We start from the raw sequence: 16,696 nt of genomic DNA on the forward strand, positions 1-16,696 counted from the left end.
TAATATTCATCATGTAAGTGTGGATTAGTGATACCAAAAAAAAAAGGGCAGTTCCTGTGTGGTGACCTCCAATGAGTTCTACACAATGATATAAAGGACATATAAAAGTGTAGGCAAAGGGTCTGTTTGTGTTTATACAGAGGATCAAAGCCTAATTGGGCTACCCCGAAAATGAACTAAGATACGATATGAAAAAAACTTCCAACATCAGCACTCTCTGGAAGACTCATGCCAGAAGATGATCATCAAAAAACCCCAACAAAGATCCATGCACTGTTACAGCTGTAGATGCACTCATCCCACCAGCTCCTGGACTTGCCATGGGAATGAGGAAGGAGATATCTAAGCTGGCCTGTGCATACAGTAAAACAACAAATTTGACTGGATCTATACTGTTGGAACTCAATCAAGAATTAGGAGAAGTGCAAATTGTAGCGCTCCAAAATCTTACAACTACAGACTATTTACTGTTAAAAGAACATAAGGGATGTGAACATTCCGCAGGAATGGGTTGTTTTAATTTGTCTGATTTCAGATCTCAGACTGTTCAAGTTCAGTTGGACATTATCCACCATATCATAGATAAGTTTTCACAAATGCCTAAGGTGCCTAACTGGTTTTCTTGGTTTCACTGGAGATGGCTGGTAATTACAGGTATGCTTTGGTTATGTAACTATACTCCTATTATGTTAATGTGTGTGCGCAATTTAAGTAGTAGCTTAAAACCTATACATGCTGAAGTTACTCTACAAGAAGATATGTCAAAGAAATAATCAATCTTCCCAGGTTTTCTGCCACCTGCTACTTCTATAGCTTTTCTTCTTCCTTCCTAATTACAACCCTTAAATAGAATTCGTGCCTCATATCAAATTTACCGAGTATCATAATTCTTCCAAGTGGTAAAGATACCTCAAGACAAATGCTGGGCATAGAAGCTACAGGGCATAAATAAGCAAAGAAATAAAAAGCTAACCATTTCAAAGAATAAGGCTTCTCTCTCACTTACCAACTTTACATTTCCCAGTATGGCCCCGGAGGATGACTGGTTAGCCAGAGACGGGTAAGATTCCTCAAGGGAGGAACAACCTAAGACAGGCACAGTTGCAAGGGGGTCATCAGGTGAGAAATTGGGGATCAACAGAGGTGAGGCTTAGAACCTCACCCCCCCATTCTGAGAGAAATCTTCTGCATTCGTGGATGTTTTATTGCCCTTGTCTAGCTTGGATTAACACATAGTCTACAGGCACACACTTGATCATCTACATTTGCTCTCTTACAACACTAAACTATGTTTTCTACCTTTATCTTGTATCTACCTACCACTTCAGCATTTTATTAAAAATAATAATAATAAAGAGAGAAATGTGGTATCCACATATAAATCAAGTATAAAAATCAAATGAGTATTCATATTTGAACTGTTTATAGTTCGTAATGCATGAGCAAAACCGAAGGTTTCTGTGATGGCTGCCCTTGTACTGTTCACCATGTAAGAACTTATTCACTATGTAAGAATTTGTTCTCCATATAAGAACTTGTTTGTTATGCCTCAGAAGATTGGAGACTGACAAAAATTAGGCTTGGGGTGGATTAATTATTGTGCATTGAGCATTGACTCTCCTATACAGAATTTTATTGTTGTTAACAACCATTTGATCAATAAATATGAGAGATGCCCTCACAAAAAAAAAAAGTATTCACTTCCAATGGTAAAATAATAAGTAACCAGGATGTAATGAATATAGTCAAGATATTGTAACAGCTTGGTATGGTGATAGCTGGTACCTAGAATTGTCATGTATATAAATGTTGAATCACTATGTTGTACACCTGAAACTAATGTAATGTAATACCGTGTGTCAACTACCCTTCAATAAAAAAATAATTATCTACAAAAATAAAAATAAAAAATAAAACTGTCAAAAATCAAAGACAAATAGCAGCAGAAGAAAAGGAGATTATCACATACAACAGAATGCTTGTAAAGCTGTAAGTGGATTTCTCAGCAGAAAGCTTGAAAGCCAGGGGATAGTGGGATTCATAATGCTAAAAGAAAAAAAACTACTAACCAAGAATACTCTACATGGAGAAGTGAGTATTTATAAGTGAGACAGAAGATAATGACATTTCCAGAGAAACAAAGAAAGAGTTCATCACCACTAGATATGCCTTATCATAACTGCTAAGGGGAGGTTCTTGAAGCTGGACATAAGGGCCACTAACTAATAATATGAAGTAATTTGACAGGATAAAACAACTGGAATGTGAATATGTAGTCAAATCCAAATAAAGTAATATTGTAATGGTGGTGTGTAAATCACATATAACTTCAATGTAAACTTTAAAATACAAAAGAATAAAAAATTACTGTAGCTAAAACAATTTGCTAGTGGGTACACAACAAGAATGATGTAAATTGTGACATCAGAAATATAAAATGGGTGTTCAGCAGTTAAAGCACTGAGCTTTTGGATGAGCACAGCATAAAATATAGACTGCTTAAAAGAGACTGCTGCATCTATACATGTTTTATGTAAGCCTGATGGTAACCACAGAGCAAAAGAAAAAAATAGTAGATACTGAAAAGTAAAAGACAAAGGAATCAAAGAATACCATTATAAAAAACATCATCAAATCATAAAGAAAGAGAGGAAGAAGGAACAAAGGATCTATAAAACACTTGGATTAACAAAGTGCCAATGCTAAGACCTTACTATCAATAGTTATTTTATGTGTAAGTGGACAGACGAATGGATAGAGGATATGCGATATACATACACACACACACACACATACTTATATGTATAAATACATATGTACAGTGGAATATTATTCACCCTCGAGAAAGAAGGATATCCTACTGTTTCCAACCACATGGAAGAACCTGGAGGACAACATACTAAGTGAGTTAAGCCAGATGCACGAGAGCAAATATCACTTCATCTCACTTACACATGGAATCTTAAAAAAATAAGTCAAAGTTGTAGTAATGGAGAGTAGAATAGTGGATATCATTCTAGGGAGAGTGGGTTGGGGTGATATTGATCAAAGCATACAAACTTTCAGCTTTATAATGAATAAGTTTTGGAGACCTAATGTATACATGGTGACTTTCCTTAGTAAAACTGTATTATATACTTGAAGTTTGATGAGAGAGTAGATCTAAAGTGAAGTACAAGGAAAAGAAATAAAAGGCACACAAATGGAAAGAAAAAAAAGAAGTGTCTCTATTTTCAGGTGACATGAATGTCAATATTGAAAAACTCAAGGAGTAGAAAAAAAACTTTAGAACTAAAAAATGAGTTTATCAAGGTTGTAGGAAACAAGGTCAACACACAAAGATCAACCACATTTCTATATAATAAAAATAAATATCCAAAAACACATTAAAAACACAATGCCATTAACAATCACTCCAAAGAAGCTGAAATAATTCAGGTAAAATTTAATGAAACATGTATGGGATCTCTATGCTGAAAACTGGAGATATTGATCAAAGGGTAGAAATTTTCAGTTTTATAATGAAGAAGTTTTGGGACCTAGTTAATAAAGCGGTATGTATACTTGAAATTTGCTAAGAGAGTAGTTTGAAAGTGTTCTTACGACACAGCAAAGGAAAATCTGGGAGGTGCTGGATATGTCAATTTCCTTGTGGCAATCATTTCACAATGTATACATATATCAAAACATCACGTTATATACATATACACCTCAAATAAACACATTTTTATTTGTCAATTATAGATAAATAAAATTTTTAATGGTAAAAGACCAAATGATTCCCCCTACAACCAGGAACAAGGCAGAAGTGCACTCTCACCACTCTTACTCACCATCATACTAGAAATCCTAGCTAGTGCAGTAGTACAAGAAAAGGAAATAAGAAAAGATGGTGGCATGAGAGATGAGGCAGAAACCTCCTCCCAAAACCACATATAATATGAAAATATAACAAAGACATCAAATCCTGAAAGAGCAACAGGGAAGAAGGCTGTAGCAGACTGTCTACACCTGGGGAAACCAGCAGACCTCAAGGAAAGAGGTAATGTACCAAAGGCATGATCTGGAGGGACACAAGACCTTCCCCCACCCCAGCTCACTGGAGGGAGGAAGATAAATGGAGCAGAAAAGGGGTGGAGGCCTAGGACTGCTGAACACCCAGCTCCAGAAATCTGCTCTGGGAGTACAACGAACCTATATTACATGGTGCTCTGGAGATAATTGGGGTTGGAAAGCTAAGACAGGCAGAATACTTGGAAAGACTGAGATTCCAGCTGTTTGTGGAAAACAGGGATTCACATCCAGCCCCTCTGGGACAAAAGAAAGGCAGGCAGTCTGAGAGACTTCCTAACAGCAAGAGGGCTGCTAAAGGGGCAAAGATTGCACAGAGGATGCTGCTCAGAAGAAAGGGCATGTGGACAAAATTGTATGGGCGCACTCTGCCCAGTAGGTTGGGAACTTTAGGAGCTTAAGGCACTCCATCACCCTGGCTGGCTATGCAGCCCTGAAGCACCCCCACCATGATATGCAGCCTGCTGTGCCTTCCTCCCAGCTGGCACTGGCTCGCAAACCAGCTTTCCCTGCCTTGCTTCCTATCGTACTTACAAGCACAAAGCACAGAGGATTTTCCTTGCATGCTTGGCCCATTGGCCCTGGTGGTGGAGATAGGCACTGCAGCCACGAAGCAGGAAAGACCTCATTAGTCCCAACAGGCACCAGTGCTGCTACCCTGCGACCCCTGCCATCGCTCCAGGGGCAGAGCAGCTCCAGAGAGTAGAACTTCTGGGCACTAGAGGGTGCCACCTACAAATATGAAAGGTCAAAGGAACCTGGTTCAAACCAAAATCCCACAAACACCAGAAAAAGGACAAAGTAAAAGTGAACTCATCAATTTCCCTTAAAGAGATTTCAAAATAAAAATCATAAACATGCTCATGGAGGTACAGAAAAGTATTCAAGAACTCAAGGAAGAATTCAGGACTGAGATTCAATCATTATGGAATACAATATCTGAAATGAAACACAATGGAGGGATTTAAAAGCAGATTAGATGTAGTAGAAGAGACAGTAAATGGAATAGAAATTAGAGAAGAGGAATACAAAGAAGCTGAGGCACAGAGAGAAAAAAGGATCTCTAGGAATGAAAGAATACTGAGAGAACTGTGTGACTAATCCCAACAGAACAATATTAGCATTATAGGGGTACCAGAAGAAGAATAAGAAAGAAAAAAAAGATAGAAAGTGTCTTTGAGGAGGTAATTGCTGAAAATTTCCCAAATTTGGGGAAGGAGATAGTCTCTTCCTCCTGGAGGCCATGGAGGTGCACAGATCTCCCAACACAAAGGACCCAAGGAGGACAACACCAAGACATACAATAATTGAAATGGCAAAGATCAAGGATAAAGACAGAGTATTAAAGCAGCCAGAGAGAAAAAAGATCATATACAAAGGAAAACACATCAGGCTATCATCAGAGTTCTCAACAGAAACCTTACTGGCCAGAAGGGAGTGGCATGATATATTTAATGCAATGAAGCATAAGGGCCTTGAACCAAGAATACTCTACACAGCAAGATTATTGTTTAAATGTGAAGGAGGGATAAACAATTTCCAGATAAGCAAAAGCTGAGAGAATTTACCTCTCTACAGTGTATTTTAGAGGGACTGCTATAGAAGGAAGTGCTCCTAAGACTAAAAAGCTATCAGCAGAAGAAATAAAACCATAGTAAAGAAAGTAGACCAATTAATTAATAAGCAGGTGGAAAATCAAGTCAACCACCCAAAAAGTCAGTCAAGGGATAGGAAAAGAGTACAGAATATGAAACCTAATATATAAAGAATGGAGAAGGAAGGAATAAAAGAACCTTTAGATTGTGTTTGTAATAGTATACTAAGTGAGTCAAATTACACAGATAGTAAGGAAGTTACCTTTGAACCTTTAGTAACCATGAATCTAAAGTCTGCAATGGCAATAAGTACATACCTATCAATAATCACCCTAAATGTAAATGGACGGACTGCACCAATCAAAAGAAATAGAGTTAGAATACCCAGCCAAGATGGCGACATTAGTTCAGTGGAAATCTCCTCCCAAAACATACATATTTATGAAAATACAATAAATACAACTATTCCTAAAAGCGACACCAGTGTATACAGTACAACAGCCAGGCTACATCTACATCTGCGAGAACTCAACATCACACAAAAGGGGTAAGATACAAGCCGTGGACCAGCGGGACCTGAATGCCCCCGCCACCCCAGAACCTGGAGGGAAGAAAGGAGTCGGAACGGGGAGGGAGTGAAAGCCCAGGACTGCTAAACAACCAGCTCTAGAAATCCACACCCGGAATGCAGACACACGGTACACAGGGTGCTGGATATTAGAGAAATGGAAAAGCAAAACCTGCAGGCAGGTCCCTGCAACCAGCACCTCTGAGACAAAAGAAAAGCGAATGCTCTTTGTAAGTCTTAAAGAGACAGGGACCAACAGCTGGACAAAGTCATCCCAGCACACTTAGCCAGCAGCTGGGAATCCCGGGGAACTTTAGGCACCCTAACCACCTGGGCAGCACAGCTCTGAAGCCCCTCACGGCAATAAGCAGCCTGCCAGTCGTTTCCCCAACTGGCGTGGACCCCGACACACCAGCCCAATAGTGGGAGAGTGGCAGCGCATGAGTGGCCCATGAGCAACTGAGCAGCCTGGGAGTGGCCCGCGCATGCCGGGGGCCATGGCGCCAGAGGGGACCAGGAGAGTCCCGTGCGAGCCCACGGTGGCAGCGACCAAGTGGCCAGGGAGTGGCCCACGCAAGCCTGTGGTGACTGAACAGCACAGGAGCGGCCCGCGCATGCTGGTGACAGTGGCACCAGAGGGACCCAGGAGCGGCCTGCGGGAGCTGGCGGCAGTGGTGGAGGAGCAGCCCAGGAGCAGCCGCGCCCCCAGCAGCTGTTCAGAATCCCAGCCTGATGCACAGACACCCAGGCCAGACCCAAAGGCAGCTGCCAGGACAGAGCTGCCAAGCAGGGGCGCCGCTTTCACGGGGGAGTGCACCCGGTGTGCCTGCCACACCCTGCAAGGCTCAGAGCTGCTCTGATGGAGACCCCACCCACAGTAGTTTAGGGGATTAACTCGGTGGCTGCTCCAGGAGTGCAGGTAATCAACACAGGCAGTGGAGAAGGGCAAAGCGTCCAGCAAACAGGAAAGGACTTTCTTCTCCCAGCTGACACACTCGTTATCTGCCTACAGCCACCACTATCATCACAAAAAGGCAGTAGAATTTAGTCCAGTCCAAAATAGTTCAGACAACCCCAGAGAGAGGACCTGTGGAGATAGACCTAACCAGTCTCCCTGAAAAAGAATTCAAAATGAAAATCAAAAACATGCTGATGGATCTGCAGAGAAATATGCAAGAGTGAAAGGAGCAAGTACAGAGGGAGACTACAGAAATAAAACAATCTCTGGAAGGACTTAAAAGCAGTATGGATGGGATGCAAGAGGCCATTAATGGAATAGAAATCAGAGAACATGAATGCATAGAAGCTGATGCAGAGAGAGATAAAAGGATCTCCAGAAATGAAACAATATTAAGAGAACTGTGTGACGACTCCAAAAGGAACAATATCCGCATTATAGAGGTACCAGAAGAAGAAGAGAGAGAAAAAGGGATAGGAAGTGTCTTTGAAGAAATAATTGCTGAGAACTTCCCCAAACTGGGGGAGGAAATAGTTGCTCAGACTACAGAGGCACACAGAACTCCCGAGAGATGGGACCCAAAGAGGACAACACCAAGACACATAATAATTAAAATCGCAAAGATCAAGGACAAGGACAGAGTATTAAAGGCAGCCAGAGAGAGTAAAAAAGGTCACCTACAAAGGAAAACCCATCAGGCTATCATCAGAATTCTCAACAGAAACGTTACAGGCCAGAAGAGAATGGCACAATATATGTAATGCAATGCAACAGAAGGGCCTTGAACCAAGGATACTGTATCCAGCACAATTACCATTTAAATATGAAGGAGGGATTAAACAATTCCCACACAAGCAAAAGTTGAGGGAATTTGCGTCCCACAAACCACCTCTACAGGGTATCTTAGAGGGACTTCTCTAGATGGGAGCACTCCTAAAAAGAGCACAGAACAAAACACCCAAAATATGAAGAATGGAGGAGGAGGAAAAAGAAGGGAGAGAAATAAAGAGTTATCATACAGTGTCTATTATAGCTCAGTAAGTGAGTTAAGTTAGACACTAAGATAGTAAAGAAGCTCACCTTGAACCTTTGGTAACCACAAACTTAAAGCCTGCAATGGCAATAAGTACATATCCTTCAATAATCACCCTAAATGTAAATGGACTGAATGCACCAATCAAAAGACACAGAGTAATAGAATGGATAAAAAAGCAAGACCCATTTATATGTTGCTTACAAGAGACTCGCCTCAAACCCAAAGACATGCACAGATTAAAAGTCAAGGGATGGAAAAAGATATTTCATGCAAACAACAGGGAGAAAAAAGGAGGTATTGCAGTACTAGTATCAGACAAAATAGACTTCAAAACAAACAAAGTAACAAGAGATAAAAGAAGGACATTACATAATGATAAAGGGCTCAGTCCAACAAAAGGATATAACCATTATAAATATATATATGCACCCAATACACGAGCACCAATATATGTAAAACAAATACTAACAGAATTAAAGGAGGAAATAGAATGCAATGCATTCATTCTAGGAGACTTCAACACACCACTCACTCCAAAGGACAGATCCACCAGACAGATAATAAGTAAGGACACAGAGGTACTGAAAAACATGCTAGAACAGACGAACAAACCTAATAGACATCTATAGAACTCTATATCCGAAAGTAACAGAATACACATTCTTCTCAAGTACACATGGAACATTCTCCAAAATAGACCACATACTAGGCCACAAAAAGAGCCTCAGTATATTCAAAAACATCGAATCCTACGAACAAACTTTTCAGACCACAAAGGTATAAAACTGGAAATAAATTGTACAAAGAAAGCAAAAAGGCTCACAAACACATGGAGGCTTAACAACATGCTCCTAAATAATCAATGGATCAATGACCAAATTAAAATAGAGATCAAGCAATATATGGAAACAAATGAAAACAATAACACAAAGCCCCAACTACTGTGGGATGCAGCAAAAGCAGTCTTAAGAGGAAAGTATATAGCAATTCAGACATATTTAAATAAGGAAGAACAATCCCAAATGAATAGTCTAATGTCACAATTATCGAAATTGGAAAAAGAACAAATGAGGCCTAAGGTCAGCAGAAGGAGGGACATAATAAAGATCAGAGAAGAAATAAATAAAATTGAGAAGAATAAAACAATAGAAAAAATCAATGAAACCAAGAGCTGGTTCTTCGAGTAAATAAACAAAATAGATAAGCCTCTAGCCAGACTTATTAAGAAGAAAAGAGAATCAACACACATCAACAGAATCAGAAACGAGAAAGGAAAAATCAGGACGGACCCCACAGAAATACAAAGAATTATTAGAGAACACTATGAAAACCTATATGCTAACAAACTGGAAAACCTAGAAGAAATGGACAACTTCCTAGAAAAATACAACCTTCCAAGACTGATGCAGAAAGAAACAGAAAATCTAAACAGAGCAATTACCAGCAACTAAATTGAAGCAGTAATAAAAAAACTACCCACGAAAAAAAACGCCGGGCCAGATGGATTTACCTCGGAATATTATCAGACATACAGAGAAGACATAATACCCATTCTCCTTAAAATTTTCCGAAAAATAGAAGAGGAGGGAATACTCCCAAACTCATTCTATGAAGCCAACATCACCCTAATTCCAAAACCAGACAAAGACCCCACCAAGAAAGAAAACTGGAGACCAATGTCCCTGATGAACGTAGATGCAAAAATACTCAACAAAATATTAGCAAACCAAATTCAAAAATACATCAAAAGGGTCATACACCATGACCAAGTGGGATTCACCCCAGGGATGCAAGGATGGTACAACATTCGAAAATCCATCAACATCATCCACCAAATCAACAAAAAGGACAAAAAGCATGTGATCATCTCCATAGATGTTGAAAAAGCATTTGACAAAATTCAACATCCATTCATCATAAAAACTTTCAACAAAATGGGTACAGATGGCAAGTACCTCAACATAATAAAAGCCATATATGATAAACCCACAGCTAACATCATACTGAACAGCAAGAGGCTGAAAGCTTTTCCTTTAAGATCGAGAACAAGACAGGGATGCCCACTCTCCCCACTGTTATTTAACATAGTACTGGAGGCCCTAGCCACGGCAATTAGATAAACCAAATAAATACAAGGAATCCAGATTGGTAGAGAACAAGTTAAACTGTCACTATTTGAAGATGACATGATATTGTACATAAAAAAAACCCTAAAGACTCCACTCCAAATCTACTAGAACTGATATTGGAATTTAGCAAAGTTGTAGGATATAAAATTAACACACAGAAATCTGTGGCTTTCCTATACACTAACAATGAACCAATAGAAAGAGAAATCAGGAAAACAATTCCATTCACAATAGCATCAAAAAGAATAAAATACCTAGGAATAAACCTAACCAAGGAAGTGAAAGACCCATACCCTGAAAACTACAAGACACTCTTAAGAGAAATTAAAGAAGACACTAACAAATGGAAACTCATCCCATGCTCTTGGCTAGGAAAAATTAATATTGTCAAAATGGCCATCGTGCCCAAAGCAATATACAGATTCAAAGCAATCCCTATCAAATTACCATCAGCATTCTTCAATGAACTGGAACAAATAGTTCAAAAATTCATATGGAAACACTAAAGACCCCGAATAGCCAAAGCAATCCTGAGAAGGAAGAACAAAGCAGGGGAGATCTCACTCCCCAACTTCAAGCTCTACTACAAAGCCATAGTAATCAAGACAATTTGGTACTGGCACAAGAACAGAGCCACAGACCAGTGGAACAGAATACAGACTCCAAACATTAGCACAAACATATATGGTCAATTAATATATGATAAAGGAGCCATGGACATACAATGGGGAAATGACAATCTCTTCAACAGATGGTGGTGGCAAAACTGGAGAGCTACATGTAAGAGAATGAAACTGGATCACTGTCTAACCTCATACACAAAAGAAACTTCGAAATGGATCAAAGACCTGAATGTAAGTCATGAAACCATAAAACTCTTAGAAAAAAACACAGGCAAAAATCTCTTGGACATAAACATGAGTGACTTCTTCGTGAATATATCTCCCCGGGCAAGGTAAACAAAAGCAAAAATGCACAAGTGGGACTATATCAAGCTGAAAAGCTTCTGCACAGCAAAGGACACCATCAATAGAACAAAAAGGTATCCTATAGTATGGGAGAATATATTCATAAATGACAGATCCAAAGGGTTGACATCCAAAAATATAAAGAGCTTATACATCTCAACAAACAAAAAGCAAATAATCCAATTAAAAAATGGGCAGAGGAGCTGAATAGACAGTTCTCTAAAGAAGAAATTCAGATGGCCAACAGACACATGAAAAGATGCTCCACATCACTTGTCATCAGAGAAATGCAAATTTAAACTACAATGAGATATCAGCTCACACCAGTAAAGATTTCCAACATACAAAAGACAAACAAAAACAAATGTTGGCGAGGTTGTGGAGAAAGGGGAACCCTCCTACACTGCTGGTGGGAATGTAAATTAGTTCAACCATTGTGGAAAGCAGTACGGAGGTTCCTCAAAAACCTCAAAATAGAAATACCATTTGACCCAGGAATTCCACTTCTAGGAATTTACCCTAAGAATGCAGCACCCTAGTTTGAAAAAGACAGATGCACCCCTATGTTTATTGCAGCACTACTTACAATAGCCAAGAAATGGAAGCAACCTCAGTGTCCATCAGTAGATGAATGGATAAAGAAGATGTGTACATATACACAATGGAATATTATTCAGCCATAAGAAGAAAACAAATCCTACCATTTGCAACAACATGCATAGAGCTAGAGGGTATTATGCTCAGTGAAATAAGCCAGGTGGAGAAAGACAAGTACCAAATGATTTCACTCATTTGTGGTGTATAAGAACAAATAAAAACTGAAGGAACAAAACAGCAGCAGAATCACAGAACCCACAAATGGATAAACAGTTACCAAAGGGAAAGGAACTGGGGAGGATGGGTGGGAAGGGAGGGATAAGGGTGGGGAAAAAGAAAGAGGGCATTACAATTAGCATGTATAATGTGGGGGGGTATGGGGCGGGCTCTACAACACAGGGAAGACAAGAAGTGATTGTACAGAATCTTACTATGCTGATGGACAGTGACTGTGAAGGGGTATGTGGGGGGGACTTGGGGAAGGGAGAAGCCTAGTAAACACAATGTTCTTCATGTAATTGTAGATTAATGACACCAAAAAAAAAAAGACATAGAGTCACTGAATGTAATGGTATGAATGCGCCAATCAAAAGGCATAGAGTCGGCAGTAAAACAACAAATTTGACTGGATCTATACGGTTGGAACTCAACCAAGAATTAGGAGAAGTACAAATTGTAGCACTCCAAAATCTTACAACTACAGACTATTTACTGTTAAAAGAACATATGGGATGTGAACAGTCCCCAGGAATGGGTTGTTTTAATTTATCTGAATTCTCTCAGACTGTTCAAGTTCAGTTGGACATTATCCACCATATCATAGATAAGTTTTCACAAATGCCTAAGGTGCCTAACTGGTTTTCTTGGTTTCACTGGAGATGGCTGGTAATTACAGGTATGCTTTGGTTATGTAACTGTACTCCTATTATGTTAATGTGTGTGCACAATTTACTTAGTAGTTTAAAAACTATACATGCTGAAGTTACTCTAAAAGAAGATATGTCAAAGAAATAATCAATCTCCCCAGGTTTTCTTCTGCCTGCTACTTCAATAGCTTTTCTTCTTCCTTCCTAATTACAACCCTTAAATAGAATTCGTGCCATATATCGAATTTACTGAGTATCATAATTCTTCCAAGGGGTAAAGACATATCAAGACAAATACTGGGCAGAGAAGCCACAGGGCATAAATATGCAAAGAAGTAAAAAGCTAACCTTTTCAAACAATAAGGCTTCTCTCTCACTGATCAACTCTCACTGATTTCCCTGTATGGCCCTGGAAGATGACTGGTTAGCCAGAGACGGGTAAGATTCCTCAAGGGAGGAACAACCTAAGACAGGCACAGTCGCAGGGGAGCCATCAGGTGAGAAAATGGGGATCAACAGAGGTGAGGCTTAGAACCTCCCCCCCCACGTTCTGAGAGAAATCTTCTGCATACGTGGATGTTTTGTTGCCCGTGTCTAGCTTGGATTAACACATAGTCTACAGGCACACACCTGAGCATCTACATTTGCTCTCTTACAACACCAAACTATGTTTTCTACCTTTATCTTGTATCTACCTACCACTTCAGCATGTTATTAAAAATAATAATAGAGAAATGAGGTATCCACATATAAATCAAGTATAAAAATCAAATGAGTATTCATATTTGAACTGTTTATAGTTCATAATGCATGAGCAAAACCGAAAGCTTCTGTGATGACTGCCCCTGTAATGTTCACCATGTAACTTATTCACTATGTAAGAATTTGTACTCCATGTAAGAACTTGTTCGTTAAGCTTCAAAAGATTGGAGACTGACGAAAATTAGGCTTGGGGTGGATTAATGATTGTGCATTGAGCATTGACCCCCCTATAGAGAATTTTATTGTTGTCAACAACCATAATAAACAATATTATGTCAACAATAAATATGAGAGATGCCCTCACCAAAAAAAAAATATATATATATACACACGCACTTCCAATTGTAAAATAAATAAGTAACCGGGATGTGATGTATAGCATAAGGAATATAGTCAAAATACTGTAACAACTTGGTATGGTGATAGCTGGTACCTAGAATTATCATGTATATAAATGTTGAATCACTGTGTTGTACACCTGAAACTAATGTAATACTGTGTGTCAACTACCCTTCAATAAAAAAATTAAAAAAAGACATAGAGTCGGAAGGATTAAAGATGGTGGCATGAGAGGAGAGACAGAGGCTTCCTCCTAAAACTGGATACAATTAGAAATTTTAATTGGCCCAACTAATTCTGAGAGAGCAACAGGAAAGAGGATGGCATCAGACTGCACACACCTGGAGAAAAGAGCAGACCTCACGGAACAGGGTAACGTACCAGAGCTGTGCTCCACAGGACCCGAGCCCCTCTCCCACACCAGCTCACCAGTGGGAGGAAGACAAATGGAGCAGGGAGGGAGTGGAAGGCCTGGGACTGCTGAATACCTAGCTCCGGAGATCTGCACTGGGGGCACAAACCTACATTTCATGGTGCTTTCATGAGACTCACATGACTACCGGGTTGGAAAGTTAATACAGGCAGAGTTCCTGGGGAGACTGGGATTCCGGCTACTTGTGGAAAGCAGGGATCTATCTGGCTGCTCTGGGACAAAAACTTATACCTGTGTGACCAGCCCACTGGCTCAGGCAGTGGACACAGGCACAGCAGCCAGGAGGCAGAGAACAGCTCTTTCCTAACCCCAGGCACCAGTACCACTCCCCTGCGACCCCCGACATTGCTTCAGGGGCTCAGCAGCTCCAGAATAGAGCTTCTGGACACTAGAGGGCACCATATACAAACATGAAACGCCAAAGGAACGTTATCCAGAGTAAAATTGTTAATACAACTCCCGAGAAAGATTTAAATTATATGGACCTCTTGACTCTTTCTGAAAGCGAGTTCAAAATAAAAATCATCAACATCTTAATGGAGGTACAGAAAGACATCCAAGAACTCAGGGATGAATTCCGGTCAGAGATCCAATCATTGAAGAACACGATGGAGAGTATTAAAAGCAGGTTGGATACGGTGGAGGAGACAATAAATAAAATAGAAACTAGAGAAGAGGAATACAAATAAGTTGAGGCACAGAGAGAAAAAAGGATCTCTAAAAATGAAAGAATATTGAGAGAACTGTGTGACCAATCCAAGCAGAACAATATTCACATTATAGGGATACCAGAAGAAGAAGAGAGAGAGAAAGGAATAGAAAGTGTCTTTGAGGAGGTAGTTGCTGAAAACTTCCCCAATCTGGGGAAGGAGATAGTCTCTCAGGCCATGGAGATCCACAGATCCCCCTACACAAGGGACCCAAGGAAGACAACACAAAGACACATAGTAATTAAAATGGGAAAGATCAAGGATAAGGACAGACTGTTAAAAGCAGCCAGAGGCAGAAATAAGATCACATACAAAGGAAAGCCCATCAGGCTAACATCAGACTTCTCAGCAGAAACCTTATAGGACAGAAGGGAGTGGCATGATGTATTTAATGCCATGAAGCAGAAGGGCCTGGAACCAAGATTACTTTATCTGGCAAGATTATCATTTAAATTTGAAGGAGGGATTAAACAATTTCCAGATAAGCAAAAGCTGAGAGAGTTTACCTCCCACAAAGCACCTCTGCAGTCTATTTTGGAGGGACTGCTATAGATGGAAGTGTTCCTAGGGTTGGATAGCTGTCACCAGAGGTAGTAAAACCATGGTAGGGAGGGTGGAGCAGCTGATTATGAGGCAAATACAAAATTTAATTGACTATCCCCAAAGTCAATCAAGGGATAGACAAAAAGTACAGAATTTGATACCTAATATATAAAGAATGAAGGAGGAAGAAAAAGGAGGAGAAATAGAAAAGAACCTTTAGATTGTGTTTGTAACAGCATCCTAAGTGAGCTAAGTTAGACTCTTAGATAGTAAGGAAAGTAACCTGGAACCTTTGGTAACCACGAATCTAAAGCCTGAAATGGCAATAAGTACATACCTATCAATAATCACCCTAAATGTAAATGGACTGAATGCACCAATCGAAAGACATAGAGTCACTGAGTGGATAAAAAAACAAGACCCATCTATATGCTGCTTACAAGAAACTCACCTCAAACCCAAAGACATGCACAGACTAAAAGTCAAGGGATGGAAAAAGATATTTCAGGGGGTGGAGCCAACATGACGGCGTGAGTAGGACAGTGGGAATCTCCTCCCAAAAACATATATACTTTTGAAAATACAACAAACACAACTAGCCCTAAAAGAGAGACCAGAAGACGCAGGACAGTGGCCAGACTGCAGCTACACCAGCGAGAACCCAGCGACTGGTGAAAGGGGTAAGATACAAGCCCCGGCCCTGCGGGACCCGAGCGCCCCTCCCCCCAGCTCCCGGCGGGAGAACAATAGGCAGAGCGGGAGGCAGACGGAGCCCAGGACTGCCGAACACCCAGCCCCAGCCATCCGGGCCAGAGCGCAGACACAGTACGTGCCCAGGGGGCCCTGGATACTGCGGGAACAGGGAGTAAGACCTCTGAGCAGGTGCCGAAGCTGATGCCCCTGTGACAAAGAAAAGCGGGGGCTTTTTGAAAGTCTTAAAGGGACAGGGACTTAACAGCTTGACAGAAACAACCCAGGTCACAGTACAGCAGCTGGAAATTACAGGGAAAACCGGGTGCACTAACCCCCTGGGCAACAGCTCTGAGACCCCTCACGGAGGCAAACAGTTAAGCAGCCCCCCCATCCATTACCCCACCGGGCGCTGCGAAAGCAGAGAAGCA

This window comes from Manis pentadactyla, chromosome 10 (assembly GCF_030020395.1).
Source record: "Manis pentadactyla isolate mManPen7 chromosome 10, mManPen7.hap1, whole genome shotgun sequence".
Classification (NCBI taxonomy): Eukaryota; Metazoa; Chordata; class Mammalia; order Pholidota; family Manidae; genus Manis; species Manis pentadactyla.